Below are 23,536 nucleotides of genomic sequence, written 5' to 3' on the forward strand. Positions count from 1 at the left end.
GCCAGACTGCAAAAGAGGGATCCTGGTTATTATTCTCGGAGGAGGGAGCAGTAGCTTTGTATTTGTGATTAACTTACAGCTCGGCTGACGGCTGGCCCTTTGCGGGCATGGCGCGGTGAGGACGTCCTTCGGGGCAGGGCCCCCTGGTGAATTTTTATTCCCTTGTCTGGGCACCTCCGTCTCCAAGTCTTCGGAGGCGGCCCTTTTCTTCCTGCGGGGGGAGGAGACCCTAGATTCCCCTCCCCAACTATCCTCCTTCGTGGAGGTCGTAATTCCCCCGGGTTGGATGTGCAATGTGTGAAGTTCTGCTTCTCTGTTCTTCCCTTCGTCTTTCCCCGAGGGCACTTTCTTAGCACATGGCTAAGCATCCTGGCTATGGCAGGACTAGGCGAGCCTTCGGGAAGTGGCACCGGACACCTGATTCTCTCCGCCTTGCGGAGCCATTCCTAGCCACGGATGGTTTTCAGAATAATGTTATGATAAATATAGACGAAGTGTTCGGTTTTTTTTGGGTTACTTACTCGGGTATCTGGGCGGTTGCAGCTCAGGCCCACATCATCGATGGTGTCCGGACACTTTACTTGTGGTCCGAAGAATAACTTACACATCCCTTCAAGTGTCATGCCGAAGAAGTGCATAATAGTCCGCGGACCTTCCGGATTGAACTCCCACATCCAGAGAGGCCGGCGTTTGCATGGCAAGATCCGTTGGACTAGCATTACCTGAATCACGCTGACAAGGCTAATGTCCCTCTCAAGAACTCCCGAATGCGGCTCTACAACGTTGGTACATCATTGGCCGGCCCCCAATCTAGTCCCACATTGGCCCATGACGCCAGTTGACGTGGAGGGCCCGAACGGAAGTCAGGGGCAGGCACCCACTTTGTACCTCTGGGAGCTATGCCATAAAACCACCTCCACTGCCATAGATCAGACACCTCCAGGAAGAAGCCCTCTGGCCATGGGGCATCGACATTCCTGCTTATTACAACACCCCCGCACTCTGTGTGTCACCCCTGAATCATCTTCGGCTTCACATTGAAGGTCTTGAGCCATAAGCCGAAGTGCGGGGTGGTGTGGAGGAAGGCTTCACACACGACGATGAACAACGAGATGTGGAGGATGTCGTCCGGAGCTAGATCATGAAAATCTAGCCCGTAATAGAACATGAGCCCTCTCACAAAGGGATCAAGGGTGAAGCCTAAGACGCGGAGGAGGTGAGAAACAAATACGATGCTCTCGTTGGGCTCGGGAGTAGGAATGACCTACCCTGGAGCAGGAAGCCTTTGCTTGATGTCGGCGGTCAGATATCTGACATCCCTAAGCTTCGCAATGTCCTCCTCTGTGACAGAGGAGGCCACCCACCGGCTTTGAAGGTTAGATCCGGACATGATTGAAGATCTGAAGTGCTTGAGCTTGGGCTTCGGGTGTTGGAACTCGAGATGCGAGAAGGCGCAAGCGTGGTAAAAAAGAAGGATAGGCCTCGGCCCCTCTATAAAGGGGGGTGAATATCAAGCGTCCTCAGCATAACCGCTTGGGACTTACCTAAAAACACGGAGTCATAACAACAGGCGTCGTGGGGTTGCACGCGCCCGTATTGATGGAAGATCCCACGATAAGAAGAACACGATCTCTGTTTTGGCAAGAAGTGCCAATGAAACCGCCTCGCAACATGTATTGAGGCAGGCTGAAAAAATAGGTTCGTGCTGGACTAGGCCACGACGTAAGGGTACAATGTTAAAAAAAATTGTTGTCAGCAGATCAGATTTGTGAAGTGTTATGCTCTCTACGGTGGTGTGCGGAAATTATCTCACAGAGCTGGACACAATCCTTAATCTGCTTTGGAGTATTCGGAGATGGAACCTGCCTTGCAATGCTGAAGACAATCTACGCGCCGGACTCATCGTCATTGAAGCCTGGTTAAGGGGCTACCGAGGGAGTCCTGGATTAGGGGGTATCCGGACAGCCGGACTATATACTTTGGCCGGACTGTTGGACCGTGAAGATGCAAGACTCAAGACTTCGTCCCGTGTCTGGATGGGACTCTCCTTTGCATGGAAGACAAGCTTGGCGATCCGGATATTAGATCTATTTCTTTGTAACTGACTCTGGGTAAAACCCTAGCCCCCTCCGGTGTCTATATAAACTAGAGGGCTTAGTCCATAGAGGGACAATCATAATCATCATAGGATAGCTTCTAGGGTTTAGCCTCTACGATCTCGTGGTAGATCAACTCTTGTAATACTCATATCATCAAGATCAATCAAGGAGGAAGTAGGGTTTTACCTCCATCGAGAGGGCCCGAACCTGGGTAAAACATCGTGTCCCTTGCCTCATGTTACCATTAGCCTTAGACGCACAGATCGGGACCCCCTACCTGAGATCCACCGGTTTTGACACCGACAGGGGGTGCACCAGCCCCTTGTGGCTGGTGCATTACCCATCTTGGCCCATGAGGCCCATATTTTTTTTCGGGGGTGCCCGGAACCCCTTCAGGTAACCCGATAAGTACCCGGTACCCCTCGAAACACTTCCGGTGTCCGAATACCCTCGTCCTCTAGATCAATATTTACCTCTCGACCATTTCGAGACCCCTTGTCATGCTCGTGATCTCATCCGGGACTCCAAACAACATTCACTTACCAAGTCACATAACTCATATAATACTATATCATCATCGGACGTTAAGAGCGCGGACCCTACATGCTCGAGAACTATGTACACATGACCGAGACATCTCTCCGGTCAATTACCAATAGCGGAACCTGGATGCCCATATTGGCTCCTACACATTCTACGAAGATCTTTATCGGTCAAACCGTTAGGACAACATACGTAATTCCCTTTGTTCATCGGTATGTTACTTGCCCGAGATTCGATCGTTGGTATCTTCATACCTAGTTAAATCTTGTTACCAGCAAGTCTCTTTACTCGTTCCATAGTACATCACCTTGTGACTAACTCCTTAGTCATTTGCTTGCAATCTTATGATGTGTATTACCAAGAGGGCCAGAGATACATCTCCGAAAATCGAAGTGAAAAATTCTAATCTCGATCTATGCCAGCTCAACAAACACCTTCGGAGGTACCTGTATAGCATCTTTATAATCACCCAGTTATGTTTTGATGTTTGATAGCACACAAGGCATTCCTCTGGTATCCGAGAGTTGCATAATCTCATAGTCGAAGGAATATGTATTTGACATGAAGAAAGCAATAGCAATAAAACTGAACCATCATTATGCTAAGCTAATGGATGGGCCTTGTCCATCACATCATTCTCCTAATGATGTGATCCTGATATCGAATGACAACTCATGTCCATGGTTTGGAAACCATAACCATCTTTGATGAACGAGCTAGTCTAGTAGAGGCTCAGTAGGGACACCTTGTTTGTTTATGTATTCGCATATGTATTAATGTTTCCGATCAATACAATTCTAGCATGAATAATAAACCTTTATCATGAATAATGAAATTTAAAATAACAACTTTATTATTGCCTCTAGGGCATATTTCCTTCTGTTTCACCAGCGCCAAAACATTGTTTTTTCAGCAGACAACCTATTTCTTCGCAACTCCGTTTCTTCGTCGTAAAACACTATTTTGGCTCAGACTGAAAGTGTTGCTGGTCTTCATTGATGTTGCATCTGAGTTTAACCAGCAACGAAGGAGGTGAAGGCATAACCATGTTTTCAAGGTCAAAGGACAAACTTAAGTTAGCGTTCACCTGATCATGTATTTGCACTGCGCGACTTCTTGTGATTGGACCATTCATGATTCGTGGTGTGGTGTCCATGGTTGGGATGTCCTCATCAGTTAGTCAGGTTGTGGCCGACACCCTCGTCCGGCCTTCTCTTTGAAGGTTACCGAGATACATGACGTGTATATGGTGGTAAGTTGCGGGAGTGTTTGTGAAGAAGTAGACCCCTACTGGGTAAATGATATATTGGAATAGCCACGTCTGTGGATATGGACTATTTGGAAGCTTACATTGTTCATAGACAAGTTGAAATGGATACTCTAAAATGTGTAAGATAAGTGTGAGTGCTACATATGGCCTTCTCATAGGGACACGGGAGAGGATCCATAATGGTGTATTGATGTGGTGAATATGTCGACTCATGTGCGCTATCTCACCCCAAAGAAAATGCTGGTAGTCATAATATAGGTTAGCCAAGAGTCAAAGTTGGCTTGCTGCAGTTAACCCCACAACCCCCTTGTTGGTACTAATGCATAAGTAGATACTTCTTATGTAAGTCTCGCTGAGTACCTTTGTACTCACGGTTTCTTAATTTATATTTTTGTAGAGGAGACTTTAGTGTCACTAGTACTTCCACGTGGAGTTCTACGTTGAACGAGTAGCTTGGGAATCCCAGACAAAGGTCTGGTTCCCATGGAGGGTCTTGTAGATAGACAAGCTTTGTAGTCTTCTTTTGTTCCAGCTATTTGTACTTAGACATGTTTATGCTTCTCTTGCTTGTATGACTTTGTATGTTGGGTCATGAGACCCATGTTTGTATATCTTGTTATCTATGGCTCTTCCGAGCCTTATCTATACTTTGAGTCATAGAGTTTTGTTGTGATGCCATGTTGTATCTACACATATCGTGCATATTGTGTGTATGTTTGAAATGCATTGGTATGTGTGGGATTCAACACCTAGTTATGCATATTGTGTGTATGTCTAAAATGCATTGGTATGTGTGGGATTCGACACCTAGTTATCTACCTTTGGTAGCCTTTCCTATGGGGAAATGCCTCCTAGTGATTCCACTGAGCCATGGTAGTTCGCTAATGCTCCGGAACACATGTATTGATCGACATGTATCCTTCTTTGATCTCGTGCATGTCCCTACGTGGAATGTCATTCAGTGTTTACTGGAGTCCTTGTAGCTTGCAACGACTCGGTTACACACACTAATCACCGACACATGCATTGCAGTGTTACATATGTCTGTCCCTATATGTTTGTGCCACCTTGGTTTCTGACCAGTCATGTCAATCCGGGTTCTCTGTCATATGGGTGTGATAACCTACAAGTATAGGGGATCACAAAAGTTTTCGAGGGTAGAGTACTCAACCCAATTTTGTTGATCCGACACAAGGGGAGCAAAATAATACTTGCACATATTAGCAGTTGTGTTGTCAATTCAACCACACCTGGAGACTAAATATCTGTAGTAGAGTGATCAGTAGAATAGTAGTGTGATAGTTTTGCCAAAATCAGGGCTCTACGGATCCAAGAAAAGGTTCAAACTCTGGGATGTGCTCACAGAACTCCGCTAAGCTCCAACTCGCTGCCCACTGCCTCACAGCGATGTTCCGGTGTGCTCGAGTGAGAGGAAATAAGGACACGACAGGACAATTTACCCAGGTTCGGGCCACCTTGCGAGGTAATACCTTACTCCTACTTTGTGTGGACTGCCTCATGGGGGAGGATGAGTATGCGTGTATAAGGAGGATGAACTGCCTCAGGAGGCTGTGGATCCGATCCCTCTCTACAGTGGTGTCTAGCCTATACTTATACTGGCCCTGATCCTCTTCCCCCGAGAACATTAGGCGGGAAGGGTTACCACAATGGTAAAATTCGAAGGGGAACATGAGTACAACATATCTTGACTAAAGGTGGTCTTCGCCTGCAAAAGCTTTTGCCCATGACACGCTGGTGGGCTCGGCGATGACCTCCATCTTGGCAAGCCTACCGCCCTGGTCTTCTTGCATCAAAGTGGCAACCTGTGGGGATTGCTTTCGGAACCTACGCACTATCCTTGCCCCCATAACATGAAAGAGGAAAACATCCTTATCCGTGCCCATTGGCGCCATTCTGGCTCCACTCGTTGTGGCTCGCATCACCCATGTGCAGCGCGAGGCGGGGCTTGGCGAGCCTAGACATATACGCACTGTGAGGGGCCTCGGGAGACTGCCCGACACGAGGCCCTCGGGGAGCTCCTCACGATGCTTGCTATCGTGTACCTCGTGAAGCGGGGGCCCTCGTGAGGATCCCGCTCGTGAATTCTTAAAGATGGGCCGTGGTGGGCCAATGCCACGCGTCGTGCCTTGGGCCGCAGGCAGACGGGAATGGGTACCCCCAGTTCCACGGGCTTGACAGTAGCCCCCGGGCCCATGGCGCGCATGACTCTACCTGTTGAGGAAGAAGGAGGCGACACATCGCGGGACCCAACCGCCTACGGGCCAGGCTCGACACGTGGTGCACGATGGGGCGCATGATTCCCCCACTTCTCCCACGACACCTCGACAACTGCCCAGGCAGACATAAAGCCTGGCGGGCACCGCGCCGGGCCATCATTGTTCCTCAGAAGGCGTGGGGGCACGGTTGGCTCCCCGCTTAGCGCTATATAAGTGCAAGGGGACTAGCCACCTTGGCTCATCTCCTTCTTGTCTCTCCATCTCCTCCCATCACTGCTGCAATCATGGCGCCCTTGAGGAGGTTCTCTACCATCGAGAAGGGGAAGGTGGTAGTAGAAGAAGTGGAGCCGCCAAGGGTGAAAAGGGGGCCAGGCCGCCCTCGCATGGCCGCCGCCATGCCCGGGGCGGATCCACGGTGGCGCGGATGCCCTCCGTTCACGCCCTATGCCGGCTCCATCAACCGCGGAACTCACTCCACCCGCAGGCATGGGCGAGGTAGATGAGGTGGCCGCGACTGGGGCGGGTGGAACGGTGCCGCCTGACCTCCCCAGGCGTGGAGCCACTCCGTCGATGCAGCCCGCGAGTTTGTGGTGAATATGCACCGTCATCCCTGCACCTGGCCCCGGCTCCCCGACGCCTTCGCGAGGGAGTTGGTGGAGCACGCACCCCTGGGCCTGTGGCTGCAGCCGGACGACTGCTACAACGGGACCTCCTGGGTGGCGATGGGCTTCACCCCCTCCGACTTCATGTTCCTGAGGCGGGGGTGGAAATCGTTCGCCCTCGCCCAGGGCTGGAAGGAAGGGAACACCCTCAACTTCAGGTACGACAGGGCCGGAACGCTCTTCATGAAGATCTTCGGGTCACGGCTACCGCGTGGACAGCTGCATGGAGAGCGATAGCAGCGGAAGTGGCGGTTCCTTCGGCGACTGTGGCGGTGGCAGCAGCACCTCCTCCGGGGGAAGCGGAAGCGACGACGACTCCAACGACTCCCCGTGTCACTATGTCAAGGAGGAGGACTCCGACTAGGCGCAGGCGATGCTCGAGTCGGTGCTCCGGGAGCGGCGGCCTTCGCGAGGTGGTTCCTTTTGTTTTTATTCCTGCATCAAAACGACATGGGCCCTGTGGGGGTGTGTGAGAACCGCTGGCGCTTGCGCCTTACCATTAATGCTTTTGGCTCATGATTAAATTTGATCATGGGGCTTCTCGTTTAGACTTAGCCGTTTTTTGCGATCGTGTTAATGCTCTGCGCCGTTAGGACCCAACCCCAAGCAAGCGTCAACCGTCGCTGGTATGTGAGGTCACGATGCCTTGGAAAAGGCTAGGAGGTGAGTGGCTTGAGGTCCCGTAAGAGCTCCTGAGGCGCGATGCTCAGGAGGTTCCCCTTGACGCGCAAGCGGCTCACGAGAGAGAAAAGGTTTTTGCCTCAAACGAGATTGCAAAAAGAAGGAACATTATTAGTGAGATCTACGCGCCGCGCGAGGTGGTCAACTTAGCTCCTTGGGGTGCAGCACAAAACAATTGTGGCTCGTGGGGAGTCCTTGCGATGTGAGGGCGCATTTCCTCGAAGCTGGGCTTCTTGTCCACCTTCTATTCTGTGATAAATCAACACATGCCCCGTTGCATGAAAAATTGATATCCCTCGTGCCTTAACTGATGCCAACGCGGATAAACTGCAACCTTCCCATCACTACAAAAAAAATACACTTCCGTGATGATACGTGTTTGTCACAGTAGGTCACATTTTCTATAATGCATGTACATCCATGACTATTTTATGACAGAATCAAGATAATCATACCTGTGCTGTCATAGAAGTGTTCCATGACATTAGCAAAATTATCATCACGGAAGTGTCCACTTCCATGACGATAAATCATGCATCATAGAAGTGCTTTCATCAGGGGTGACCGACAAATGGCATCCACCGTAACGGGTCACCATTAAGCTATCAGGTTCCGGTTTGGATCTGATAACCCATTAACAGCCCGGACCAATGGGGATTTTCCACGTGTAAAATTCTCAATGGCCAGCGGAACCATGTGTCGGCTCACCGTTGGGACAGATGGCACCCATTCATTGGACCGAAGGCGCCTATGATACGTCTACACATGGCACGACCCAATAGAGGCCCATTTCAGTGAAAAGGCTGGCCTGTTTGACATGGTAAAAAGGTAGCGGGCCGGCCCACGGAAAGCCTGTTAACGGCCTGTTCGCATATAGCCCATTTACAGCCCGCTAGCTCATGACCCATTACGGCCTACCGAAATTTGGCCCAGTAGCGTCATCTGGGCCGTCCAATATGATTCTAGCCCGTTGTAATTTCCGGCCCATGTATGGCGCATGACATCTTCCGGCCCATAGGAGGCCCTTTGTAAGTCTGGTCCCATTAAAGGCTCGAGATGAAACTGGCCCATAATGAACAGTGTATCGCTTTATACCCATTAATGGCCCATTATTCCGTCGGCCGTTTCCAGCCCGTGTTAACTTTGAGCCTTCGAAGGGCCCATTTATTCTTGGGCTCATGTCTAGAATTCGATTAGTTACGACCCATTACTGGCCTGTTTTGCTTGTGGGCCAAACTCAGCCCGTGGTTACAGTCGGCCTGTTTGTGGCCCGTTAACCCGTTGGGCTGTTTTCATAGTGTCTTCAAATACGGCCTATTAACAGCCCATTATGGTCGGGCCATTAAACAGACGATTTCCACTCTAGCCCGTTTACGACCCATTTTGGGGACCGTTATTGGTCCACAAATAGTACGTCCCATGTTTGGCGAAACGATTATACGACCCATAGAAGGTCCATAGATTACACGACCCGTAGAAGGCCCATGGATACTACAACCCGTAGAAGTCCCATGGTTCCTACGGCCCGTAGAAAGCCCATGGATCCTATGGCTGTAGAAGGACCATGGATCCTATGGGCCGTAGAAACCCCATGGATCGTACAGCCCGTGGAGGGCCATGGTCGCTACAAAAGGTAGCAGGACAATGGTTACAACAGTCCATGTGTCGCCATGGTTACTGTGGACTAGTTATAATAATAGGTTATTGTGGCCACTAGAAAAACGTGGAAAAAGAACTGCATTGACTCCAAGCAAACAACTAAACAAGACAATAAGGATATACATAAGCAAGCAACTAACACTAGGCTATTACGGCTATTACACATATTACATCCACTAGGCATCAAAGTTTGCCACCAGTGCAAATATAGGGAACAAAGCAGCATATTACATACACTAGCCGTCTAAATTGGCCAGCAATGCAAATAAACGCATTAACAAAACAAGTCCATAACTGAAACAACTTCATAAGAGCTCAAGAAACGTTATCCTGGGTAGCCACCATGCTGGCAATAAGCTTAGCAAGCTTATTAGCTTTGTCCTGTTTGGCGCTAAAATCCTCCAACGCTTGCTATTGCACCAGAAAGTATGCATCTGAATGCTCTAGGGACTTCCACAATCCTTCAGCTTCTTGTCGCAGCACAGCAGATAGATGTCTTTCAGCTTGTAGTTGAGACTCAAGAAACCGAACTGATTCTGACAGTGAGTCTGAATAGCTTGTGCCAGTGGTAGTGGCCAATAACTCGAACACTAAACCAAGACATGACTTTTGGGTTGTCTCACTGTCTTAAAGATAGTTTTGCTTAGCTGTTTTATCAGCTTTGTTGGAGACCAAGAAGGATGTCTCACTATCCTGAACCTTATCTACATTACTTCCTTTACCATTGCTTAATAAGGCACTCTTCCCCAATATTCTGTCAGCATTCTAAAAGTAGAAACAAGCAGACACATAACATGTTTAGCATGTACTAGTATATGAAAGTCATTTCGGTGAACCAGTTCATTAGTAAGGTGGACAAGATTAAACTACCAAGTCTTCTATTGCCAAGTAGTACATAATAAAAGCATCAAACAAACATATATCTATGTCCTATGGTCACTACATTGTCTTACCAAATCAAAATAGAGACATGGTTCAAATCATATCAGTTCAAGAAAAAGCAACACTAAAAGAATACAAAGCATGGGAAACTACATGGCACAACAAGATTTCAGATGGTTACCACGGGTCTACATGTACAACAACACTATTGGCTCTGTTGTGATGCTAGTAATGTGCATGATATGAGAAGTCAACTGTATACACAATTGAAATTGAAATCAATAGAGCTATTTATAAGAGCAAACCTGTTAAAGAAACATGCGTAAACATACATGTTGTGCCATTAGAGTTTCGATTGGATCCTTCAATTTAAAAATAATTTTGTATGAGTAAATACAGTGATACAAGAGCAAAGAAGTATAAAAGATAGCAATGGAATCTTAAATGCGAATAGTTGTTCTTCAGGTTTAAGCACTTGTTCTACATGAACAAAGTATAGTAAGACACAAGAATATAGTACTTAAAAATAAAAAAATGAGCTCATAGACCTTACCACATTCTTGGTTCGGTTCCAGTATAGAACAAGGCGTTCCAAGTCATCGTCTAGTAAGTGTGTCTCAGGAGAACGTAAGAATTTGATGAGTTTCTTTGCCAGTGAAGTACGTTTTCTTCAGCTAATTCTGATACTGCCACCAAGCATTCTTGAAGATAGCAGAGGTATTAGCACAGGCTACCTCAGTCCGAGTTTCCAAATCGGTCCTTCTTTATAGAGAAAAATGAATTTTTTTGCTATATTATAACCAACATGGAGGTAGAATGTATGGGACAAAGCAAAGTAATTGACATGAATACAATTACTTACACATAACTCCTAGACAAACACCTACAACTGGCTTTTTCCTTCATCTTCAGTATAATATTTCCATGATGGGAAGATACACACATAGGATTTAACAACATCAAATGCGATAGATGCTAAACTAAGAATGGTTGGTGGTGCTTCCTCCACAGGAATAGGTGTACTAACTGGTGGAGTTGGGGTTCGCCGTGGTAGTAATGGAGCTTTGGGCACTGGAGTTGCCTTACTAACTGCACTTCTTTGGGAGCTCTATGGTGGAGATGGTGCTTTGTCAACAGGAACTAGGTTACTATCTGCTGGGGTTGGGGTTAGATTGGGTGAAGCTGGTTCTCTGTCCATCGCAATAGGGGTACAATTTGCGGGAGTCTGGGTTATGTGTGGTAGGGATGGTTCTCGTGCATGTACAACTGGGGTGCTATCTCCACCAAGAGGTAGCTTTGTTTTATTTGAAGACTATGTTTTTACTCCGCTAGATCTACCATCACCCGCTCGAATTCAAATGGCTGAATAACAGGAAACATAGTTGAATGTACATACATTGTATGAGAGACAGATGCAATAGATAGTGTGGAAGAAAGAGGGCATGAAATAGTTGACATGTATATTGTTTGAAAAAAGGATAGCATGACATAATTTCACATATATGATGTCTATCTAAACTGGATAGAATAGCATGAATAATTCAAAGATATGATGACTAACTAAACAGGATGGCATGAGATAATTATATGATGTCTTTAGTAAACATGTTCGCATGACATAATTCACATACATGTTATCTAAGTAATCAGGATCACATGATTTAATCCACATATGTGATTTATATGCTAAGCAGAGGGCATTTGCATATATGATGTCTGAACTAAGAACATGGTGTTGAATATTGTGTATATGATGTCTAAACTATGCAATGCAAGACACCATATGCATGATATGAGGAGTATAACCGTGCCAAGTTAGAGCATACACCTCGGTGGGGGGAATAGGACTGGTCATTAATCTCTGAATCCACTCTGAGAAGCTATCAGGACCCAACAAGAGATTTGCTTCGGCAGGTAGCACTATCTGCTCTGAAGACCTTGTTTTCACTCCAGATTTTTCATCGCCCACTCAAATGGCTGATTCACAGGAAGAGTAGTTTAATGGACAAACATTGTCGACAAATGGAAATGTAATGAATAAAAGGATGGGCAAGATATCATTCAAATATATGATGCATGGTTAAACATGATGGCATTGCATATTTCACATATATTATGTCTGGCTAAAAGAGATGAGACTGCATAATTCCCATATATGATATAGAAACTAAATAGGTGGCACTAAGGAAGATGTCGAAACTAAGCAGATGACATATATGATGTCGAAAGTAGGCACTTCAAGGCAACATATGCATGATATGACTAACATCATCATGCCAAGTTAGAGCTAACACCTTGGGGGGTAAATAGGAGTGGTTAGCTGCGTCTGAATCTGCCTCAGAATAGATATCTTCCTCTGGATTACAATCTGAGGAGGGGGGAGGGTTTTCCATTGAACCCTCCATGGAGCGATGTCTGCATGACATTGTATTGCCGCACAAAAATCTTCTCTTTTTCTCTACATGTTCAACATGACCGTGTAAAATATATGACATGCATACGAAAAAAATATAGTGAGATTATGTAAGGAGAGCATGCAGAAATTTAGAATGATGGTAACAACCAGTGGATGGATCCAAAAATAATGATAGCAGGCTGATGATAGCTTTAATTTAAGAAAAAGACAGATGATGATTGCTTTACTATTTGTTTACCACCCAATATGAACAACATAGGCAGAGATACTATTCATTGCTGACTCGATATGTGCCCAGATAATAGACAGAGATACTATTCATTGCTGCCTCGATATGTGCCCCATAACTAATTTTAAAACTCAAGTTTGAACATTAATTTGGAATGGACTTGGAGTCTAAGAGGTGAACAGGACGATAAAGTAGCAGGTAATATTAAGCAATGCATAAGGTAAGCAGAAACAAAAGAGTGCGCCTCTCTTGTGGACCCATGTACTCCTTACATCCATCTACTGAGTCGGTGATGGTGATGCCTTTGCGGTGGGTTCTAGTAGCAGAGAAGGAGATTTGAGGCGGTGAAAGACGGTCAAGAGTCGTGATGTCTGGTTTGGTGGATGCTTCTGTCGATGGAGCAGCTCATGTCAGGTGGAGGATGTCGCGGCAGGAGCAGGACAAACCACACGAAGTTTTCTTTGACACCTACCTGTAACTGAAGTAATTTTGTAAGGGCTCCTTTGGCTTGCAGGATTCTAAAAATGCAGGGATAGGAAAAACACCATAATAGGATAGGAATGCACGTGGGAAACAAAGCATTTGTAAACATAGGATTTCTGTCTACTTGGGTGTTTGGTTCACAGGAATTGGAAGAGCAGAGGAATGCAAAGAAACATGGCCAAATTAAAGTGAAACCATATGAAAGCGTGTACAGTTAGATGTTATTCTGCCACTAATGCACTTGGTCTTGTTTTCATGCATAGGATTTTGAAAAGTAGGTCCAGGTGGATGTTTTGCTCCATTCCTTTCACCAAAATGCATGAATAATTGAATAATAGAGTGCTATAGGAAAATTTCCTATTGCTATGTTTTTCCTTCAGTTTTCCCATTGAACCAAAATAGCCATAATTGATGGACATGAATGTAGAGTAATAAGTGATGCGACAAGTGCACAACCTCTTTGCCGTAGCCGTGCTGACCTCAGCATCATTGGGTTGGTCGCCAAAGAAGTTGAGGCAGAGCTGGTTGTAGGAGGTGTGGAGGAAGATCTGACTAATCTGTAGACGGCGTCCAGGGCACTACTCTGATGTGATGGATGGTTCCATCGTTGGAGTAGCTGTGGTATGCCATAAGACGTCGAGGCTGAAGCAGTACAAGACAACCATCGTTAATCTCAAGTGGGATTGTAATAGCATCTCTAATAGATGATGTAAAATACATTACCAAAAAGTGATAGATGTAAAATTTACATCACTAAAAAACACCTAACTACAATAGATGAGGTAAAAGCTGTTGACTCTAGACTTAACTTTCAAAACTGAAATTTACTATGGAATCTGAATGTTACTATCAAAACAGAACGCACTGGTAGCAGAGAGGCACTTCACATGTAGTTTAGGCCGCCCGAGCACTAGTAGTAGAGAAACAATGATCAAAATCAGCAGGCAATCGACGGGGAACATAGTAGCAGAGAGTAGCTGGAGCAGCAGCGCCTTGAGGAGCAACACGAACTAGAGCTAGAGCAGCAACTCGTGTAGCTACAGCAGCCCGTGTACTAGTATCAGCAGCGCGAGCGAGAGCAAGAGCAAAGCAGCAGCACGAGCGAGGGGGAGAGCAGAGTAGTAGCACAAGAGAGCGAGGGACGGAGCACCAGTAGCAGCGCAAGTGAGCGAGCGAGAGCCGAAGCAGCAGCAGTAGTGCGAGCGCCGGAGCAACAGCAGTAGCGTGAGCGAGCGAGCGAGAGCTGGAGTAGCAGCAGTAGATCCGTCTGGTATGGACGCGCCGTCGAAGGGGCCTCGCACTAGGGGAGTGTCACACCCTAGCTAGTTCATGCATTAGAGTGTTGCATCATGTCTATTCTTTCATCAGAAACTTGAAATGGGGATGATAGAACCCCCAGCCCCCTCTAAAACCAACTAGGGTTTACTAAAAATATTCTCAATGAACCTGAAATGCCCTTCTAAAATGTCCATCATTTTTGTCTTGGTTCAGAACCTCTGCCAAAAGTGATGCATAGTTTTCTAGGTCATCCTAAGGTCTTTGAATTAATTCATAAGTATTTGAGTTTGGGCATTTAAATTATATAAATTATTTTGAATGCTCAAATATTTCCAAACTAAAATGTTCCTTGCTGGAAATATTCCAACTAAGGACCAGGTGCAGTTTGGTGAATTTTTGAGTTGCCTAGGTATTTTTAGTAATTCAACAAACTTACAGAATAAAAACAGAAACAAAAAAAGGGAAAAGACATACCTGGCGCCAACCAGAGGCCCACCTGCCGGCCCAGCCCAGCCACCGCTCCAGCGAGCTGCTTGGCTTGGCCAGGCAGGCAGGCAGGTGCTCGACGGCGGCCGCAGCGTGCGCCACGCAGCTGCCCGTCGCCCTGCTTCACCCCCTCGCCTCGCTGCTGGCTTGGATGATCTCCACGTCGTGTCGTGAACCCCCAGGACACTTCCGTTCTCCCCCAGCTCCTCTCCCTCGCTCTCCCACGCCATGGCCGACGCCACCGCCGCCGCACCCTCGCCGTAGTCGCGCTCTCCGTCAACCTCGCGCTGCGCCACCGTGTCCAGGAGCTTCGCCACCCTCTACTCCTTCGAGCTAGCCGAGCCCCGAGCGCTCGCGTGCCCCAAAGCCACCGCACTGACCTCGACCGAACCGCCATCGCCGGAGATCCCCTTCGCCTTCGCCGCCGTACCAGCTCGTCCCCGACCGTGTCGTCTGCTCCCTCGAGATCACCGTGAGCTTGGGTACCTCCTTCCCCTTTCCTTTCTTGCTCTCGTGCATCACCACGAGCACACGTAGCTCACCCGCACGCGCCGCCGCGGAGCTCGTCGCCGACGTGTCTCCGGCTAACCACCAGCCACCCCACCATGTCTAACGCACTCACCGCACCCGCAGGAACCCGTAGCACCACTCCACGCGCCTCGCCGTTCCCCCTAGCATCGAGTTCGACCTCACCCGAACTCCGGCGACCGCCAACATCGTCGCCGGCGCCGTTTCCGGCCACCCCGAGCTCAACCACCACCACCAAGAGCTGCGGCTTGCTCCCAGCTACCCGTAGATGCCCTCCGCCGCTCTTTTAGTCGCCGGAATCCACAAAACCACTCGCGCCGCCGCGTTCGGCCTCGCCGGCGACTAGACGCCGGCGTGGTTGACTTTGACTTTGACTAGGGTGGGTCCAGGTTGACTCCCCTGAGTCTATGACAAGTGGGGCCCCCACTGCTAATTAACCCAGATTAGTTTAAACTAAATTAAGTTAGTTTAATTAACTACTAACATGCGGGAGCCACTGGTCAGTTTGACCTAGACCGGCTTGTTGACTTGCCGAGGTCAGCATGACTTCATGCTGACGCAGTAATCCTTTTCTGGAATTAAAATAAATCCAGAATGATTTATAAATTCCAGAAAATCCCCCAAACTTCAAAAAATCATAGTAAATCAACCATAGCTCCAAATGCAAAGTTTTATATATGAAAAATGATCAGAAAAATCCAATCTATCCATCTGTACTGGTTTCATGCATGTTTAAGCAAGCTAACCTGATGTTTAGGGCAGAACTAGATAAAGCACTTATAAGGGCCATGTATGAGTTTGAAACTTGAATCTTTGATTCAAAATGATTCAAACCCATCTGGTTATGGTTGCATTAGCCCAACACACTCATATTGCCATGTTTCATGCATGCATCATATTGTTGCATATTGTTTGGTAATGTTGTGTATCGGTGCTCTTTGCGGCAGGTCCTGCCCCTGAGGAGTATCGTGATTCCCCTAACGAAGAACAATATCAGTGCATCGACACATCAGGCAAGCAACCAACCATTTGATCATATCGATACAATCCCATGTTCTCGCTCCCGCTCTCTTTTACTGCATTAAGACAACGCGTTTCCAACTGCTGTGTGCTACGGTAGTTGAACCCATTCCTCTGCATGACCTGTCATTGCCACAGTAACTAGATGAAACCCACTAGCATGTGTAGGAGTTGATTGAGCCATATGTATGTGTTGTTCCTACCTTGCTATGCCTGCTATGCTTAGAGTCGTGTCAGGTCTGGTTCATCTGGGTAATGGGCTAGAGTGAAATGATCATGCCGGTAATGAGCGTGATGTGGTGAACACGATTTGGTAAAGGTATCGATGAGAGGCCATGTAGGAGTACATGGTGGGTTGTTTCATTGAAGCCGACCTTAAGCACTAAGATCTGTATGCATGATTTAAGATTTAGCTACTACCATGCATTGGGCCCTGAAATATGACCCCACTCGACTTCTTATTCACTTTAGTCCTCTGTCCAGGAGTTGCAAGTAGTTTCTGGTGTTTGTAGCCTACTGGAGGTCGTGGACAGCGCTGATCGTAGGGGTGGGCTGTGATGCGGTAGGTACGTGGCACGGTGTACCGAATACCCGTTAGGTATCTCGGGAACCCTGTACACATCGTTCGGCGCCGTATGGGAAACCTCGGCCGGACTCCCTGCGGATGGAACCTGGATAGGCGATAAACCTGGACTAGAGACTTAGGTGTTTAGGTAGGTCGTGGTCTACACCCACGTCGGCTTTCGCTTGAAGTCTGCCGAGCACATGTCGTGTGCAGATGCTAAGTGGTGGAAACATGTATGAAGAAGTACACCCCTACAGGGTTAACATTATCTATTCGAATAGCCGCGTCCGCGGTAAAGGACTACTTGGTTGCTTATACAGTTCATAGACAAGTAAATGGATACTACTAAAAATCTCAAGATAAGCGTGAGTGCCGAGGATGGCTCTTCCGTAGGATGACGGAGGTGGATCCTTGGTGGTGTATTGAAGTGGTGAGTAGTGGACTCGTGTGCGCAAAACCATTTCAAGTTGGTGTATCATAGGATAGCTTAGCCAAGAGTCAAAGCTGGCTTGCTGCAATAACCCCACCAACCCTTCTTGATAATGTGCATGTATGTAGGATCTGATGTAAGTCTTGCTGAGTGCCTTTGTACTCATGTTGCTTTAATTTACATTTTCAGAAGACGCTGCAACCCCTTCTGATGGGTTCTTCGTAGACGTTGACATCGATGAGTAGACCGAGGCCCAGGTGGTGATCCTGAGCTTGTGAAGGACCACGTAGTATAGCCAGGCTTTTCCAAGCCTCTTTTATTTTACTAGTTGTCTGTACCCAGACAAGTTACTTCCGCTGTTGGCTTGTATGTCTGTATGACTTGAATGCTGGGTCGTGTGACCCGTACTTGTGTGTATGATATGTATGGCTCTCTGAGCCTTAAATAAAGTACTTGTGTTGTAGAGTCATGTTGGTTGTGATGCCTTGTTATATTTGCACATATCGAGCATATTGTGTGTATGATTAAAATGCTTGGTATGTGTGGGATCTACTATCTAGTTGTTTATTCTTAGTAGCCTCTCTTACCGGGAAATGTCTCCTAGTGTTTCCACTGAGCCTTGGTAGCTTGCTACTGCTCCGGAACACTTACGCTGGCCAGCATGTGTCCTTCTTCGTTCCTGTGTCTGTCCCTTCGGGGAAATGTCACGCGATGGATACCGGAGTCCTGTTAGCCCGCTACAGCCCGGTTTGCCGGAGTCCTGCTAGCCCAGTGCTACAACCCGGATTCACTTGCTGATGACCGACACGTTCGATGCTGGGTCAGGGATGCCTGTCCCTGTAAGTCTGTGCCACTTTGGGTTTACGTCTAGCCATGTCAGCCCGGGCTCTTTACCATATGGATGCTAGCGATACTATCATATACGTGTGCCAAAAGGCACAAACGGTCCCGGGCAAAGGTAAGACGACACCCGTGGTAATACCGTGCGTGAGGCCGCAAAGGGATATGAGGTGTTACATGCTAGATCGTTGTGGCATCGAGTCGGGGTCCTGACAGGGAGAGCCGCCATGGAGATGTCGCCCACGGCGCCGGCTTTGAGGTAGCCACACCATGGGGTGCGGATGGAGCATCGTCGGTGCTGGGAGGTCGAGTTAAGGAGAAGGTGCGATGTGATGAGTGTACAACCTCTTTGGTAGCGCCGGGTAGGCCTCGGCTTCGTCTAAGGAGTCGGTGAGGATGTTGCAGTTCCGATGGAGCAGGTTAAGGTGGCGCTGTGGGGATGGAGCAGTCGTGATAGACGAGGCAATCATCGGAGCAGCTCCTTGGAGGTGGAGGACAGGGCGGCTGAACCGGCGGGACGATGATATCGACGACGAATCCTCATCCCGGGACGTGGATGAGGGATGTCGAGCTGTTGCGGTGGACGACGTCGTCGGGGAAGAGGCTCCGGCTGGGCAGCAGTGTGGTGGCGTACGGAGGAGGGTGGGTTTTCGCGGTTGGAGCAGAGAGGTTATGGCGGCCTGGGATTTCGAATGGCGAAAAGGAGGCGATGGGAGGGGGGACCATGACTTAGGGATGCGCTTGTCCAAAATGTAGGGTGTGTTACAAAATTACCCCCACCGATTCAACTAGCGGCCCTTTTGGCTCAGGGTTAGAAGGGGGATTTCGCGTGTCGGGATTTGGCAGCTGGACAGAGTTTTCACGCACGTTTAATTTCAGGATAACAAGGCGTGGGTTGTGAAGGTACGAGTTTTGGGAGCACGATATCTGAATTTTCGGGATATAACTAGGCATGGGTTGAATTTTAGGGACAAGCCTAACTTGTAATATTATATGTACCAAATCAATTCACACTTCCCTCAATGAAAAAATGAAAAAAATAAAGCTATTCACACCACACAAAGAGAGAGTCTTGTGCCGTTTTACCGTACAAATGCTATTCAAAGCTTTGAATCCATGTTATGTTTTTTCGCTATCTGTATAATGCATGTAACCTACTCATACCAACATTTTAGTGCCTTCCAAATGTCTATACTACCGCTGCAATTCGAACTAAATTTTAATTTGTTTCTCTATTTGAATAAGAATCATGATTGTTGCCAACTTAAACCATCATTCGTGTATTATCTTAACAACACACCACATGATTACTATAGAGATAGATATGAACTATGTGTACTATATGAACTCGATATCAATTTTTGGAATACACTTGATCTTGATTCCAAATAATAGTACATTTGATGTACTAACTAGATATTCATAATCTAAACCATGTTCCATACGTACACCATGTTTATCACACAAAGTATAGTGCCCCGCCCCCTACATTATGACAAGTATTTATCCCTGAGCTGCAAAAGCCACACATTATCCCAAATTATAATCAATGTTCTATATATTATATGTAGTATAACATGTTAATAACCACACCATGCGTATCACCATTATATATATATATATATATATATATATATATATATATATTCATGCATGTGTTGGTTTACAACACTATGATATCTTCTTCAAATATCCTAATCCACTTTCTATAATGAATTATGATCTCTGTTCGTCTTTGACATCTTCACGATCATCTTCTACTTGTAGATCAAGCTAGCGCTAATGTTCTATCATGCATGCACACACCCGCCCCATCTCACCCTCCCACATCGTCCCCTCCATCGTGCACATTCGTTTCTCTTTAGGTCGTTCACCCACGGTGTGTGTAGGCCACCCGGCTCATTCTTTCCAGCACACACCGGTCGATATACCTCTAGACAAGTGTGCTTACCACAAACACACACTTCCCCTCTTCTCTTTTCACCGTCCATGCCCCCCTGTGTCCAATACGGTTCCACACTCTACACACTCCCGCCCCTCTTTTCATCGATCTCATACTCGCACACTGCCCCCTCGACATAGTAGGCCTCTCGCACCACCTCCTAGCCGCACCCCTCTCCACATGTCCGTCTCTCCAGACCTTATTTGCTTCTAACACATGCATGCATGTATATGTACCGATCTCCCTACATATAGCTAGGTCGACTATAATTCTTTTTCCACACACACCGATCGACTTACCTCACTAGTTAGATCTCTCCCTTTCTCGGACACACGACGATTGATCTTCCTATGTACCGCTTACCACAACCATATCGTCCCCCCTCATCATCCTTGCATACCTCCCAACCCGTCTCTCACACACACGTGCATAGACAGGCATACATCCCCTCTCTTATTGATATTGCACTCATACCTCCGTTTGTCTAGCAAACCTCTCCCAACATTTGTGAGAAGCAATTCCACCACCAACTCTCCGACACTCCACATTTGTCTTTCTCCCAACCTTATTCCTCTGCTACACATATGCATGGATGCCGATCGATCTCCCTCCAAAGATAGGTCTCTCTCCTTCTCCACACATATACTAGTCGATCTACCTCTCTATAGTTAGGTCTCAGCCCCCTCCACCCGCCCACACACACCGATAGTCGAACATTGTAGGTAGGTATCAATGCCACAGAGAAAAACTGCACCTCTACCCTCTCATATTCCAGTAGGCCAGCCGCCCTGTATCTTTGACGTGGGCAAACAAAAATTCGATGGCACTCTTTATCGACCGCGCACCCACACACTTCATCCCTGTTTTTGATTCTATCAATATCTCACACCAAAGATCCCTCCACTATCTTCTCGTGGATTGCTCCCTATATATATTTCTACTCTCTACTCTTATAAAAAACATAGTTGGTGATGATGGTGTGCCTACCATCCTGCAATATTGGCTGTCCGATCTATATCTGACGGATAGGAAGGAAACTATGACACTTTTACAAAAAGGTACCGCACCCCTCTCTACATTTGCATATAAGGCCTTCCCTCGTTCATCCTTATCTCCCACAAGATAAACTACTAATATAAATGCATCTTGATGTTCCGTGCAACACACGTGCATCTTGCTAGTGATATATCCATGACTCTGTTTCACACACATTGCATATGTTATGTTTTTTTGTTTGAGATATTATCGACACATTGCCTCTGTTTTGCACAAACCATCTCTCTGACACCCACCCATGTATGGACCTGCACCTAAAGAAGAGGTGCACGCATGACGCATGGACTCACGTTTCGTTCCCGGCCACACCCGCGTGGGTACACGGTGTAGTTCATTTCTATATGAAAAGGTAGCCCATGTGATAATTTGACGCGCGTAGCGGTTGTTTACTCGAAGGAGGGTCCTGTAACCGCGTAGACGGAACAAAGTTCGACTTGATGCATTAGTATTAAATAAATTTATATTCCTTAATGACATGTGCAGAATATAAAACGATTGTCGTCGGGAAAAAAGAAAAATACACTCCACTATATGCAATGGAGCCTGCCTGTCGGGGTTTGTCTCTCGTCACACTATCTCACACAAGGCGGCGGAGGCCTCTCTCTCACTATTGGCCACTGATCCGGCTGCATCCCGTCCGCCGACGGAAAGAGAGGATGCGCATCGTTTCTCCGTTCCACGGTGTTGAGGGAGCACGTCTCGATCTGCAGTACCCGCCGTTCTCTCTGACCAAGCTCCTACGTGGTAGGGCCTTCACCACTTGCTCGCTGCCGCAGTATTGGCAGATCCCGGCCGCCGGCGACCTCCTAGTTACATCCCGACAACCCTCAGGTACAACTTCCTCCGGCCTTGCTCCACTTCCCATCTTCCCACATTGCTGCCCGTGGAAAATCCTGCATGTGGATCTTCTTTAGTTGTTTTCTTAAAACGTATCTCGGACGACATACTTTCCATCTTGCAATCTCGTCCTCAAACTGTTTTGATAAACCACCATGCTGCTATCTTTCCCTTATTACATGGAATATGCTTCTTTTTTGTCGGCGTATGTGTCTTCAACTCGTGTTACTGGGCAGTAATTGTTTCCTTTCTACCTCCTTTTGCAAATAGGGCTACCCATTTCACCTTGTTGCTATTGCGACCTTTTGGTGAACTAAACAAATCACCTTTTTCTTAAGAGTGTTTTGTGTAGTTCCGCCAAAATGTCACACGGGCAACGTTTTTTCATTTTTATGGGACTGTAGAAAGGGAGATTGGTTTTTCTATACTGCTCATCCAACTCCATGCCAAATCTTCTCCAACAAGTAGTTAGTCCTAAAGAGAGATCATAGAGGTGATCAACTTCTATTTGTGTGTGTTATGTTTCATCATCTGGTTCCACTATTAGTGTAGTCACACTGCCTGAATATCTTTGCAAACAGCGATGATCAACTCGATTTTAGTGGAGCTGCACAAAATGATCAGATTGTGATGTCCTCCATACACCTCTTTTTTGGTTACAGAGCTGGGTGAAACTAGCTGCCAACCTATGAACACTGTGCCCAGGAAATGGAGCCATGCCTACGAACATCATCGATCAATTATATATTTTCTTTATTTGTACACCTTCTCACAACTTTGTCTTAGTTGTGATGTGAATATTGTCGCTGATCTGCGAACCATTGAGATGCATTAGCAGCCATGGTTTTTTAATTTGTATTTGATGGAATGTTGTAACAAGACAATCTTGAGGCAAGAGGACACATGAATCCTAAGTTGAAACCTTTTTTTCCTGTGGGAACCAAAGTTTAAACCTTCATAGCATCACACTACAATTTCATTATGCTGGAAAATTATGCATACATATAAACAAATTCTGAAGGATTGCTAGCAATGCCAGAAACAATTCAACTTGTTTCGCCGACATGTGGGACATCCTTCATCCGGCTCCACCTGCCATACAACAATATTGAGTGCACAACTGTAGGGAAGATTCACCCCGGTCGTTGTTGGCGTTCTTGGAACGGGGGTCCCTAGACTTGCCTGCCTACGGCCTACGGCGTGGCTCAAGGGTGGCCCAGCACGGCCCATCTGCATTAACTCAAGCTCAAGACCCTCGCAAAGGGCCAAGCCTTGCAGGGCGGATGATGCAAGGCTTCCTCAGGAGCGGCCTCACCAGGTAAGCTTGCGAGGAGGCAGATAGATCAAGGTAGGGGTACCTCACGAGGTGCTCGTGACGCAGGCCATGACGATC

This window comes from Triticum dicoccoides, chromosome 3B (genome assembly GCF_002162155.2).
Source record: "Triticum dicoccoides isolate Atlit2015 ecotype Zavitan chromosome 3B, WEW_v2.0, whole genome shotgun sequence".
NCBI classification, from domain to species: domain Eukaryota; kingdom Viridiplantae; phylum Streptophyta; class Magnoliopsida; order Poales; family Poaceae; genus Triticum; species Triticum dicoccoides.